General features: G+C 42.5%; 1 long non-coding RNA gene and 1 pseudogene across 1 annotated transcript; both read right to left on the bottom strand.

Moving 5' to 3' along the window:
• Positions 1 to 995: 995 nt before the first annotated feature.
• The window catches only part of LOC135201948 (glucose dehydrogenase [FAD, quinone]-like), a 27,309-nt pseudogene continuing 13,555 nt past the window's right edge, over positions 996 to 14,749 (bottom strand).
• Positions 10,540 to 12,622, bottom strand: LOC135202202 (uncharacterized). Its single transcript, XR_010311681.1, has 3 exons — positions 12,555 to 12,622; positions 11,491 to 11,564; positions 10,540 to 10,613 (listed from the first exon to the last, which is right to left on the bottom strand). It is a non-coding gene; the product is annotated as an uncharacterized LOC135202202 (long non-coding RNA).

Raw genomic sequence — 14,749 nt, 5'->3', positions numbered from 1 at the left:
AGTTTAGTTTTATTTTCATGTAAGTAATCGAAATCTAAAATATGTTTAAGTATTATTGGAATTTTTTATATTTTCATTATTGACAAAATGTTTTGGTGCTTTGTGACGACAGTATGGTGCTTCACTTTGACATTTTGAATTGAACATGTTCAGCGAAACAATTCAGTTCGACTATTATTACTACTGACGCTGATCTTCTAGTGCCGTACCTATATCTCTTATCAACAGTGTACGGCAACTGCTGCATGATTAGCAAACTGCCGTACCTACAGCAAGTCAATAGCGCAATACGGCACCACTGACAGAATCTGACGTGCCCCCACTACACTATGTTATTTTTTACGGCAGGAAGTCTGAAACTGACGCATGCGCAATTCACTGCCGTACCAATATCTATCGCAATCAGGGATACGGCTGCCGTACCCCTGTGCCAACATACATAGTACTACATACCAGCGACTTAGCGATAGACCTACTTCTTGAGTCATCGCAGAAATCCGGAGACAATAACGTTTTCTTTGATGGAAACAACCGTAACGACAAAGTCAGTAAATGACGCAGGTTTTCATGGGTAACTCTCTCTCTCACCACAATTGCCAGTACGTCCGTCTCCTGTATCGTAACTGGTATTTTCATCGGTTATTCTGTAAACGAACTAGCTTACTTAGTTCATTCTTGAGCCCTTTCCCGATAGCAAATAATTATTTTCTTGGCATACAGTCGGAGATAAGGCCGAATAATTCATTTTAACTTTTTCCACTACTTTTCATTTCTTTATTTGACGATAAATACCTGCAGACGACATCATTAAACCTAATCGTGAATGGTGGAAGCTCATGGTGCTTACTGCCCACCAGAGGTTACAATTCAAATCAGCCAATCAGATGTCAACTAAAAAGGAAATTAAAAAATCAACCTTAAATATTTCAATTTCGCATTTAAAACCCCTTGTCTAATCAACATCCCAGTAAATAATGAGAGAATAAGGGGACACCTCAAGAAGTATTTGTTTTATTGGAAAAGATATTTACAAAGTCGATGTTACGCCAAACAACGCTGGTTTCAGTATCCGACATTGAGGCCCCAGTCTTGCTTGATGAGGTCGGCTCCCTTCTCCCCGATCATGATCGACGCTGCCATCGGATTAGCCGAGACGATTACGGGCATTATAGACGCGTCAATGACTCTCAGGCCTTTCACTCCGTGAACTCTGTAATAATAATTAATAATAATAATAATAAAATAATAATAATAATAATAATATACTTAGGAAGCAGACCCTCTGCTCAAGCATACTTTATTAAAAGTAATGCTACTTCAGCAGCATTACACTTGTAGAGATTCTTCTCTATTTTCCGAATAGCGGCTTTTTCCGTGCTACTTAGACAGGCTAGTAGAGCGCCTATAGAGGTCATGATCAAATACAGTCTAAATTGGTGTATATATTTGAATTTTACAGATAAACTATGATACCATAGTTATCAAAGTCATTAACGATATATATATATGTCTCTCTCTCTCTCTCTCTCTCTCTCTCTCTCTCTCTCTTTCTCTTTCTTGAAGCAAGCGAGCTTTCGTCTGGAGCTGCCAGACATCCTCGGGCTGGGAAGCTGAGGGTGGACTGATCTTGAAGCGGTGTCCGTCCTCGTTTATATTTGGAGTCGACAGCAGGGGGTCTGCCCCATGCTGATCTACTATTGGCTGGTGGCGGTAGGTCTTCGTTTTCATTGGTGGCTTGAACCGGGTCTCAAGCCACTTTCCACGCGTTGATGGTTGCGATGCTGTAAGTCCTGCAGCGCCTAGACCTCCTTAGCGGCGCGGTACGTCGATGGGCGTTTCGCTACGCTGCGGGACGTCACGGCTAACTTGATTATGGTTGGCTGCAGGAGTATCTCGTTCGGGGGCGTTGTCTTCCGTGGAGTTGTCGTGCTCGGTGGTGTCATTGTTGGTGGCAGGTCTTCTCATACTCGTAGGGAGGAGAAATTCTCCTGCGTCGTATTTAGAATAGGTTTCACTTGCTGGATGAGAAGCGCTCCAGCAGGCGTAACCGACGGGCATCAGGGGCCTTCCCGATGATCTTCGTGTTTTGGATGATCACATCCCGGGAGATGGCCTCTTGATGTGGTGCTGCGTGATTCTTGATAGCCCCCTCTTGGGCGTGGAGGAGAGTCTCTTCGACAGGCGCATGGTAGTCATACCAACGTAGGCGCCGCTGCAACCGCGGACTGGGCATGTATATTGGTACACCACATGCGTCTGCTTTAGGGGGTCTCGTACCTGTGGAGAGGGGTTATTTTTCATAATAAGGTCACGCGTCCTCCGATTGTGGTAGTAGATAATTAGGTCGATATTTTTGGTGTCGTCGGTCGGGATACATTTTCAGAAATAATTTTCTTAACTGAGTCCTCTCTTCACGGTAATGAGAACTCATGAAGGCTTTATAATACAACTTGATATTATCCTGGGGGCGTGGTTGCGGGCTCTCACTACCGTACCATTTCTCCAGGGCTGTACGGACTTCTCTGCTTATTGATTTATTAGAATACCGTTATTTACGAGTACTTGGGAGGCGCGGTCGAGTTCCTGATGAGTGTCCTGCCAGGTCGAGCAGTGGGAGAGGGCTCTCCTGACGAAGGCCCTGACGGTCGTGCTTTGAATCTGGCGGGGCACTCGCTGTCACCATTGAGGCAAAGTCCTAGGTTGGTTTTCTTTGTGTAGACGGAAGTACGGAGGCCGTCTTCCGTCTTACTCACAAGGACGTCGAGGAAGGGGAGCCGATCGTCGGTGCTGTATTCAACCGTGTAATTCAGCATGCTGCACTGCTGAAATGCCTGACGGAGGTGCTTCTACATCATTCTCGGCGTCGACTTGAACAAAGATGTCGTCGATATATCGTCCATATCTGCGGGGTTGCTGCATCCTAGCGAAGACCTCGTTCCTCCACGGTTCCCATGTAAAAGTTAGCGAAGAGTACCCCCAGTGGGGAGCCCATCGCTACGCCGTCCTTTTGGCGTACATCTGCCACTGGTGGATGAGTAAAGGGGCCTTCTTTGTGCAGATCTCCAGCAGCGTACGGAGCGAGGTCTTCGGGTATGTTGAGGGGCGCCGTCGACTGACTCCTGTAGACACGACAAACTCAAGGATGATGTCAATGGTTTTTCGTCGACAGGCACGTTCGTAAACAGGGACTCTACGTCCAGCGAGGCGATAATCCCGGTGCCAGGGGCGTCCTTGATGGACTTCTAGGAATTCTACTGACGACTGCAGGCTGTACCGACTCGGGACGTAGGGGGTCAAAATTTGGTTAAGACGTTTGGCCAAGGCGTAAGTAGGGGCGGGCGTCTGGCTGATGATCGGCCGGAGGGGGCTTCCTGGTTTGAGTTTTTATGTTACCATATAGATAACCCAGGCTGTAGTCTCCTTGTATGGGCGGGAGGTGGACAGCGTTAGTCGCAGCATTCACTACACTGATGACCCGTTGGCCTCCCTCTTGATGTCTTTTGTCGGGTTCTTGTCAGGCGCTCGAACTTGCTCTCGTCGGACAAAATGGCATCAGCCTTTCTCGTGGTATTCAGCAGTGGTCAATCAAGACGAAGGCTGCCGTCTTGTCCGCGCGTCGCACCGTGATGTTCTTCTTTCTCCTTCAGTTCCTTCGCCGCTTTCTTCATCTCCTTGGTGAGGATCCCGCTGGAGTGCGAGCCCCTCTCCGTAAGGGCTTCAGCAAGTAGGAGGGGTTTGAAGGGCGTCGGTAGTTCTCACGATGCTCCGGGCTTCGAGCTGCTGGATGGAGTCGAGGAGCAACTCGCTTATTTCGAGTCTCTTGTCGTGAGGTCTGGGTCTCGAAATGAAGTGGCAATTAAGACCGACCCAGCTTCAGAAGGGCGTCTTGATCGGGGGTGGGGGTCGTAGTCAGTAAGGTTGATATATCCTTGGGTTCGTTCAGGGATGCGGAGTTTTTGCCGCCGTTCAGGGAAATGAGCTTACGAATGGCACCTCTCATCCGTTGCTTCATGTCGTCCTCCTTAAGGCGGGCGAGGCATCTCTCGATGTTCCCAGGGTACATTGGTACATCTCCTGCGGGGCACGGGGGTTGTCTTCTTCAATGGGTGTGTCACGTTCAGGATTATCGAATTCGGTGTTGTCCAATCCATGACTACCTTCTTCTCGAAGGGCACCAGGACGTGCTGCTATAGGTTCCTCCTCCTACTTCACTGGTGCCAGGGCTGCTTCTCACTCTCTCCCACCTCCGCCGCAGTCTCTGGTCTCATTCTGGATAGCACGCAGTTCGGTAGTCTTGATTACTATTTGCCGACAAGACGGCAGCCTTCGTCTTGATTGACACTGCTGAATACCACGAGAAGCTGGATGCCATTTTGTCCGACGTAGCAAGTTCGAGCGCCTGACAAGAAACCCGACAGACGACATCAAGAGGGAGGCCAACGGGTGGTCATCAGTGTAGTGAATGCTGCGACTAACGCTGTCCACCTCCCGCCCATACAAGGAGACTACAGCCTGGGTTATCTATATGGTAACATAAAAAAACTCACAAACCAGGAAAAAAACCCCCTCCGGCCGATCATCAGCCAGAACGCCCGCCCCTACTTACGCCTTGGCAAACGTCTTAACCAAAATTTTGACTCCCTACGTCCCGAGTCGGTACAGCCTGCAGTCGTCAGTAGAATTCCTAGAAGTCATCAAGACCGCGCCCCTGGCACCGGGATTATCGCCTCGCTGGACGTAGAGTCCCTGTTTACGAACGTGCCTGTCGACGAAACCAAATTGACATCATCCTTGAGCGTGTCTACAGGAGTCAGTCGACGGCGCCCCGCACTCATACCCGAAGCCTCGCTCCGTACGCTGCTGGAGATCTGCACAAAGAAGGCCCTTCTCCACCCACCGTGGCCAGATGTACCGCCAAAAGGACGGCGTAGCGATGGGCTCCCCACTGGGTGGGGGGTACTCTTCGCTAACTTTTACATGGGAACCGTGGAGGAACGAGTCTTTGCTAGGATGCAGCAACCCCGCAGATATGGACGATATATCGACGACATCTTTGTTCAAGTCGACGCCGAGAATGAGGTAGAAGCCCTCCGTCAGGCATTTCAGCAGTGCAGCGTGCTGAATTACACGGTTGAATACAGCACCGACGATCGGCTCCCCTTCCTCGACGTCCTTGTGAGTAAAGACGGAAGACGGCCTCCGTACTTCCGTCTACACGAAAGAAAAACCAACCTAGGACTTTGCCTCAATGGTGACAGCGAGTGCCCCGCCAGATTCAAAAGCACGACCGTCAGGGCCTTCGTCAGGAGAGCCCTCTCCCACTGCTCGACCTGGCAGCCACACTCCTCAGGAACTCGACCGCGCCTCCCAAGTACTCGTAAATAACGGGTATTCTAATAAATCAATAAGCAGAGAGTCCGTACAGCCCTGGAGAAATGGTACGGTAGTGAGAGCCCGCACCACGCCCCCAGGATAATATCAAGCTGTATTATAAAGCCTTCATGAGTTCTCATTACCGTGAAGAAGAGGACTCAGTTAAGAAAATTATTTTCTGAAAATGTATCCCCGACCGACGACACCAAAAATATCGACCTAATTATCTACTACCAGAATCGGAGGACGCGCGACCTTATTATGAAAAATAACCCCTCTCCACAGGTACGACCCCCTGAAGCAGACGCATGGTGTACCAATATACTGCCCAGTCCGTCGGTTGCAGCGGCGCCTACGTTGGTATGACTACCATGCACCTGTCGAAGAGCTCTCCCTGCCACGCCCAAGAGTGGGGGCTATCAAGAATCACGCACGCACCAAACATCAAGAGGCCATCTCCCGGGATGTGATCATCCAAAACACGAAGATCATCGGGAAGGCCCCTGATGCCCGTCGGTTACGCCTGCTGGAGGCGCTTCTCATCCAGCAAGTGAAACCTATTCTAAATACGACGCAGGAAGAATTTCTCCTCCCTACGAGTATGAGAAGACCTGCCACCAACAATGACACCACCGAGCACGACAACTCCACGGAAGACAACGCCCCCCCGAACGAGATACTCCTGCAGCCAACCATAATCAAGTTAGCCGTGACGTCCCGCAGCGTAGCGAAACGCCCATCGACGTAACCGCGCCGCTAAGGAGGTCTAGGCGGCTGCAGGACTTACAGCATCGCAACCATCAACGCGTGGAAAGTGGCTTGAGACCCGGTTCAAGCCACCAATGAAAACGAAGACCTACCGCCACCAGCCAATAGTAGATCAGCATGGGGCAGACCCCTGCTGTCGACTCCAAATATAAACGAGGACGGACACCGCTTCAGATCAGTCCACCCTCAGCTTCCCAGCCCGAGGATGTCTGGCAGCTCCAGACGAAAGCTCGCTTGCTTCAAGAAAGAGAAAGAAGAGAGAGAGAGAGAGAGAGAGAGAGAGAGAGAGAGACATATATATTATCGTTAATACTTTGATACTATTGTATCATAGTTTATCTGTAAACAAAATTCAAATATATACACCAATTTAGACTGTATTTGATCATGACCTCTATAGGCGCTCTACTAGCCTGTCTAAGTAGCACTGGAAAAAGCCGCTATTCGGAAAATTAGAGAAGAATCTCTACCAAGTGTAATGCTGCTGAAGTAGCCATTACTTTAATAATAATAATAATAATAATAATAATAATAATAATAATAAGAATAAAGGGAGAAAACAATTTTGAGGTTCAATGAAATAATGAGACTAATACACACCACCAATATCACAGAAACAAATAACTTGACATATGCAGGAACAAGGTTAGTAGCAGAACTGATGGGGATACGAACACCAACACCACCAGCACAACCAACCCAACAGAAACCAAAACAGCAACCTCCTTGGAAAGGCGTCTGGAAAGCAAACCATAGTGATGAAATCTGACTTGAGTAAACTGAAAGAGAAGGCAGAAAAAGGCTAAGAAGCAAGTAAACAAGGGAGGAACTCAACGAGAAATACAAAGTACACGAGAGGGGACTAAACAACACAATAGAAGATGTAAAACAGAGGCGTTAAGGCCAAAGCACATAAGATCCAACGGTACATGAACAGGAATAAGGGATACCAACAAGCAACTATTCGAACCCAACCAGAAAGGACTATACAGCCAACTAAGAGGGGAATGACAAACCACCAAGAAATTCCTGAAGCTGAACCAAGTAAGAGACTCTGGGAAAACATCTGGAGCAATCCGGTATCACACAACAAACATGCAACATGGCTCCAGGAAGTCAAGGCTGAAGAAACAAGGAGAATAAAACAAAGACTCACTGACATCACGACAGACACAGTCAGACACCAAACTAAAGAAAACTGCCCCAACTGGAAAGCCCCAGGTCCAGATGAAGTTCCATGGATACTGGCTTTTCTTTAAAAACTTCAAGGCCCTACACCCACGAATAGCAGAACAACTCCAGTCATTTTATCACAAATCACCATGCGCCCGAATGGATAACCAAAGGAAGAACACCCTTAGTCCAGAAAGACAAGAGCAAGGGAAATATAGCCAGTAACTACAGGCCTATCACCGCCCTACCAAAAATGTGGAAGTTACTAACAGGTATCATCAGTGAAAGGCTATACAATTACCTAGAGGATACAAACACCATCCCCCAATAACAGAAAGGCTGCAGAAGGAAGTGTAGAGGCACAAATGACCACCTCCTGATAGACAAAAAGGTAATGAAGAACAGTAAGAGAAGGAAAACCAACCTGAACATGGCATGGATAGACTATAAGAAAGCCTTCGACATGGTACCACACACATGGCTAATAGAATGCCTGAAATATATGGGGCAGAGGAAAACACCATCAGTTTCCTTCCCAAAAATACAATGCGCAAACTGGAATGCAATACTTACAAGCTCTGGAATAAGACTAGCAGAGGTTAATATCAGGAGAGGGATCTTCCAGTGGGCGACTCACTGTCCCCACTACTCTTCGTAGTAGCCATGATTCCCATGACAAAAGTACTGCAGAAGATGGATGCTGGGTACCAACTCAAGAAAAGAGGCAACAGAATTGACCATCTGATGTTCATGAACGACATCAAGCTGTATGGTAAGAGCATCAAGGAAATAGATACCCTAATCCAGACTGTAGGAATTGTATCTGGGGACATCAGGATGGAGTTTGGAATAGAAAAATGTGCCTTAGTCAACATAAAAGGGCAAAGTAACAAGGTCTGAAGGGATAAAGCTACCAGATGGAAACAACATCAAACACATAGATGAATCGGGATACAAATACCTGGAAATAATGGAAGGAGGGGATATAAAGCACCAAGAGATGAAGGACACGATCAGGAAAGAATATATGCAGAGACTCAAGGCGATACTCAAGTCAAAACTCAACGCCAAATATGATAAAAGCCATAAATACATGGGCAGTGCCAGTAATCAGATACAGCGCAGGAATAGTGAATGGACGAAGGCAGAACTTCGCAGCATAGACCAGAAAAACGAGGAAACATATGACAATACACAAAGAACTACACCCAAGAGCAAATACGGACAGATTATACATAACACGAAAGGAAGGAGGGAGCGGAACTACTAAGCATAGCGGACTGCCGTCCAACATCGAGAACAGAGCACTAGGGCAATATATGAAGACCAGTGAAGACGAGTGGCTAAAGAGTGCATGGGAAGAAGGACTGATAAAAGTAGACAAAGATCCCATAAATATACAGAGACAGGAGAAAGACAAACAGAACAGAGGAATGGCATAACAAACCCATGCACGGACAATACATGAGACAGACTAAAGAACTAGCCAGCGATGACACGTGGCAATGGCTACTGAGGGGAGAGCTCAAGAAGGAAACTGAAGGAATGATAACGCGCGCAAGATCAGGCCCTAAGAACCAGATATGTCCAAAGAACGATAGATGGAAATAACATCTCTCCCATATGTAGGAAGTGCAATACGAAAAATGAAACCATAAACCACATAGCAAGCGAATGTCCGGCACTTCCATTGGAGCCTGTGCAAGAAACGCCAGCTACCTTGCAGTAATAAGTGGTACGAACACCAACCTGAAGGAGTGATAGAAAACGATCGGGCAATGATCCTCTGGGACTATGGTATCAGAACGGATAGGGTGATACGTGCAAATAGACGAGACGTGACGTTGATTGACAAAATCAAGAAGAAAGTATCACTCATAAATGTCGAAATACCATGGTCACCAAGAGTTGAAGAGAAAGAAAGGGAAAAAATGGATAAGTATCAAGATCTGAAAATATAAAAATAAGAAGGATATGGGATATGCCAGTGGAAATCGTACCCATAATCATAGGAACACTAGGCACGATCCCAAGATCCCTGAAAAGGAATCTGGAAAAAAACTAGAGGGTGAAGTAGCTCCAGGACTCATGCAGAAGAGTGTGATTCTAGAAACGGCGCACAAAGTAAGAAAAGTGATGAACTCCTAAGGAGGAAGGATGCAACCCGGAACCCACACTATAAATACCACCCAGTCGAATTACAGGAGTGTAAAAGAGCAAAAAAAAAAAAAAACAAAAAAAAAAAAAATAATAATAATGAAGTTGACGAGACAGCCCTCGTACTAAGCGCTAAAGATTACGTTCAACATAGCCCATTGACAATATACATATACTATATATATATATATATATATATATATATATATATATAATCTATATTTGCGTAGTATTTATGTATGTATAGATATATTTATATTTAGAATATATATATATATATATATATATATATATATATATATATATAAATGCAGAAGCTAGGTACTATGTCGTACCTCTAAGTAAATGGGGATACAATCCACAATGATGTAAAATCCTTCTGTATTTTAAAAAATTTAAAATATATATTTTCTTGTACAGGAACTTATAGCTTTCGACCATCAGCTGTGGTCTTGTTCACTAAAAACAAGACGACAGCTGATGGTCGAAAGCTATAAGTTCCTGTACAAGAAAATATATATTTTAAACTACAGAAGGATTTTACGTCATTGGGGATTGTATCCCCACATATATATATATATATATATATATATATATATATATATATATATATATATATATAGTGTATATATATATATATATATATATATATATATATATGTATATATGTATATATATATATATATATATATATATATATATATATATATATATATAGTATACATATATATATATATATATATATATATATATATATATATATATATATATATATATATATATATATATATATATATACATACATATATATGTATTTATATTTATATTTATATAACTGGATATTCCAGTCATATATTTTAGAAACGCTACCTTGTTACTATGAAAACATTAAATTAGGCGTTATATTTCGTAACTACATATTTATTTAACAGAGGTAAAGTGATAAGCAAATAAAAGTTTTACTTCTGTTGAATATAATTCGACGGTTTTTAACCTTAGCCGTTGATCGACGACAGCAGAGGGGTCATCTGCGACCCATCTGCAAGTGCCGGCAGGATGCCAAAGGAAGTTGCCATGTGACGTAAGTAAACATACCCAGTACCCGTCCGACCCGAAGGTCTCCCTTCACAACCTGGAATTGACTGAAGATGATGTTTTCATTTAATAATAATAATAATAATAATAATAATAATAATAATAATAATAATAATAATAATAATAATAATAATAATAATAATAATAATAATAATAAAAACTTCTTTCAGTTTTCTTCTGAAGATTGAAAAAGGAACCCACATAAGTGCTGTGTATAACGTGTTTACTTATAAGTGTAAAATGTAAATACTTATAAGTAAACACGTTATACACAGTAATTTTGTGGGTTTCTTTTTCAATAATAATAACATTACTCCCTAAGTTCCTCTTGTCTTCACCCAAGATGTTCTGATATAGTGGTATGAAATTAGAATTGGTAATGCTATAGGAAATAATAATAATAATAATATTAATAATAATAATAATTTGGTAGAAGTCCCTTTTTTAGGCAAATGCTGTTAAAAAGAATGGCAGAATTAAGCGAGTTGATTTTATATATTATTTTTTCTGTTTTCCTTACAATTCGCTTCTCAGGCTCGCGATGTTTCTGAGTAACTGGCCAATATTCATACTGGCAATTTCTAAAAATTATAAAAATGCTGAAGGTGATCTTTTATTTCATTATAACAGGATCTCAGGTCCAGGTCAAGCAGGGGTCGTGCTCAAGATCACCTATGTATAATTTTAGAAATTCCAGTATGAATATTTGGCCAGTTACTCAGAAACATCGCTGAGCCTGAGAAGCGAATTGGAAGGAAAACAGAAAAAACAATATATAAAATCAACTCGCTTAATTCTGCCATTCTTTTTAACAATAATAATAATAAAATTTACAGCTTTTATCTTACAGCTAGTATATGTCAACTCTTCAATGCTTATGATGTATTTCAGGCGAAACTAAAGCAATACCAACTTATTACTTACATTATTGTACAGCTTAGCCCCAAAAGTCTGTCTGAAAGTAGTTGAATTCCCTATTATCACGGCTGCTTTTATACCTACAAAAAAAGAAGTCTTTCTGTTACAAAAATTCAATATATATAGTACATAGATTATATATATATATATATTACATAAAGACGTGACTCATCACGTCGTAGCTATTTATAACATTATTTTAAAATCTGTGCCTTCCAGGCTGAATCAGTATGAGGGACTATGTATTTATCTTCATATTATGAAATTTATTTTAGCAAATATTTTTCTGCATACTGTCATACTGCACATATCCATACGCCAAACCTGTGGTTTTACTGGATTATTTTGCTGTTTGTCCAAATAAACAGATTTAGCGGTTACTTAGCTGAGCGTTGTTTGTATGCAATTTATACTTGTTTCATATCAAATATGTCTTCTTTTCTCGTTAAACGCACTATTAGGCTTGATTCAAGTCATATTTGCATACGTTTCATACAACATCAACACAAGAGAGAGAGAGAGAGAGAGAGAAAATCGTTTAATGACTTTGATGACTGTGGTATCATAGCTTATCTATAAAATTCAATATACCTTTATTTTGACTGTATTTGAATGAAATATATCCATCTATTTTGACCCTGTATGACCTGACCTCTATAGGCGCTCTACTAGCCTGTTTAAGTAGCACAGAAAAGCCGCTATTCGCAAACTAGAAGAAGAATCTCTACAAGTGTAACGCTGCTAAAGTAGCCATTACTTTTAATAAAATAATAATAATAATAATAATTTTCTATCTCAACCATCCAATTCGACTGGGTGGTATTTATGAGTGTCGGATTCCGGGTTTCATCCTACCTCCTTAGGGGTCCATCACTTTTCTCTCCATGCGCGCTGTTACTAACAGCACGCTCTTCTGCATGAGCCCTGGAGCTACTTCGGCATCTAGGTTATCCAGGTATATACTTTTCAGGGATCTTGGGATCGTGCATAATGTTCCTATGATTGTGGGTATTATTATTATTATTATATTATTATTATTATTAGCACATCCAGCAAATCGTATATGGTACCTTTCAGCGAGGTGTATATATCATCCTCTTGGCTTAGGTATTGAGGATCAATAACAGGTAGGTCTTCTGGTTGCTAGATCTGAGGGTCACCTGATCCAACACTCTTGGGTCTCAGCAGGTTAATGACTAGTGTGAAGCCATCCTCACCAAACAAGGGGGAATAATGCCGCATGTAGAGCTGTTCGGAGAAATAAAGGTTAAAATCTCTTACTCTTGTTGACGTTGTTGAAGTAGAAGTCACCATGTTTTAGGGTATACGATAATAAAAAAGAAGAAAATAGCAATGTGAGAAAAAAAGGGATATTTTGCATATTTTCTAACTTTTACAACTTTACCATTTTATTTAACTGAGGTAAAACATGTAGTCATGATATGATTTGAGCTTCAGTGCAGTAAAAAGGCTAAACAATGTTGCGTTAGAGCAATAAATTAACTTGAAATCTTTTGAAAATCAATAATGCCGATATAGCTATCTTGATCAAACAAGAACTATATTTTCTGTAGAAGAGCATTGTGAATCTTTACCTCTTTGTCCCCCTTAAGGGGTTAGTGCCATCAGTGCACCTTCTGCGGTGCGCGGTAGGCATTACATCAGGTTCTTTGCAGCGTCCGTTCGGCCCCTACCTGCAATCCCTTTCATTCCTTTTACTGTACCTCCGTTCGTACTCTTTTCTCTATGACTTACCACCCTCTCCTAACTGCGAGGTTTTCCTCATGTTCCACCATTCGAGGATCTTTATACTGGCAATTTCCGTTTCAGCGCTGAATGACCTCATTAGTCCCAGCGCTTGACCTTGGCCTAAACTCTATTTTCTATTTTGTTCTATCATGATTTCCTTACCGCTTTGTCCAGGCCGAAGATGTATGGGAACAAAGAGCCCTTTATCGAGGTGGAATGGCGCAGGTGAGAGCGATATTTGGATGTCAGGATAATCATTGTCGATCTCTCCGTTGACGCCTATCCAAGCGTTTGCTATATCCCCAATTGGGGCAGCGTAAGGACCTGCAGGAAGAAAGTAGAGAATGAATATCTTTAGTCGCTGTGGGAAGATGAAATTCTGAAATGATACTGATTCGTATAACCATCTTCAGCATCCAAGTCACTGTTGGATCGTTGCATCTCTCGCAGACTAATGCTGTACACATAGATTCCCCGGGTTTTAACCGTCATTCCTTCAGGCAGTTCAAACCCAGGTTTTTTTTTCAGGCTTAAGCCATTAAACGGACAAGAGCTTCTTTGGAACGTTGCAGTATTGCATTTAGAGGTCGTCCCCAATCCATCTTGTTACTTGAAATCAAGAGCTCTTTGGTTTAAACCTTATACAGATAGCTTGGTATGGTCAATGTTGCAGCGTTATGTCTATAGTCAAATCCCAAATCCCGTTCTTTGGTATAAACCCTATACAGATAGCTTCTGTTATGGTCAGTGTTGCAGCAGTTATGTCTATAGTCAAATCTCGTTACTGGCCGAGTGTTAAAACCTTCTCTCCACCAAAAACAAAATAAAGAAAATAATTAATAAAATGAAATAAAATAAAACAAAAACACACAAAATCAAAGCTATCCTGCTGAGAGCATCGCCAAGGAGAGAACAGCCTACCTCTGAAGTGAGTCATACACGTTCAAAAGATCATGCATAATTCATGTCGCAGCTTAGAAATACCAACCTCCTCTTTCAAGCACATATTGCTCAATAGCTCCTGGAGCAATGATTTGTCTCATAGAAGAGGATGAACCTTTGTTAATCGTCCAGACGAGGCCGTACACGCCCATGTGGTCTTGCCAGATTTCTGTCCAACTCCCGGAACATGAGCTATAGGTTGTATCTGGAATCGGTTAATCATGACGAGAATATGTAGCCAAATACATACATACATATAGTGTATAAATACACACACACACACACATATATATATACACATATATATTTTAAACATTATATTATCTGTTCAGTATTTGTACTAGGACAATTATTCTTTTGTGGATGCTGACAACCACAGTCGTTGCCTATTAGCATACAAATATAAGCATCATACTCCGTGTTCCTGTAGATGTTCCTCTGGTCCTATGCCGGAAAGCATCAGGAGTTTCGGCGATCCAAGAGCCCCAGCGCTGATGATGACCTCTCTGCTGGCATCGCTTTATACAACTGGAATGAAACATGGCAAACTTTTTAGAACATCCATCATTTGTTC

The sequence above is a fragment of the Macrobrachium nipponense genome, chromosome 30 (genome assembly GCF_015104395.2).
Source record: "Macrobrachium nipponense isolate FS-2020 chromosome 30, ASM1510439v2, whole genome shotgun sequence".
NCBI lineage: Eukaryota > Metazoa > Arthropoda > Malacostraca > Decapoda > Palaemonidae > Macrobrachium > Macrobrachium nipponense.
Note: the sequence above shows the minus strand (reverse complement) of the source record. Positions and strands in the feature narration are given on the sequence as shown.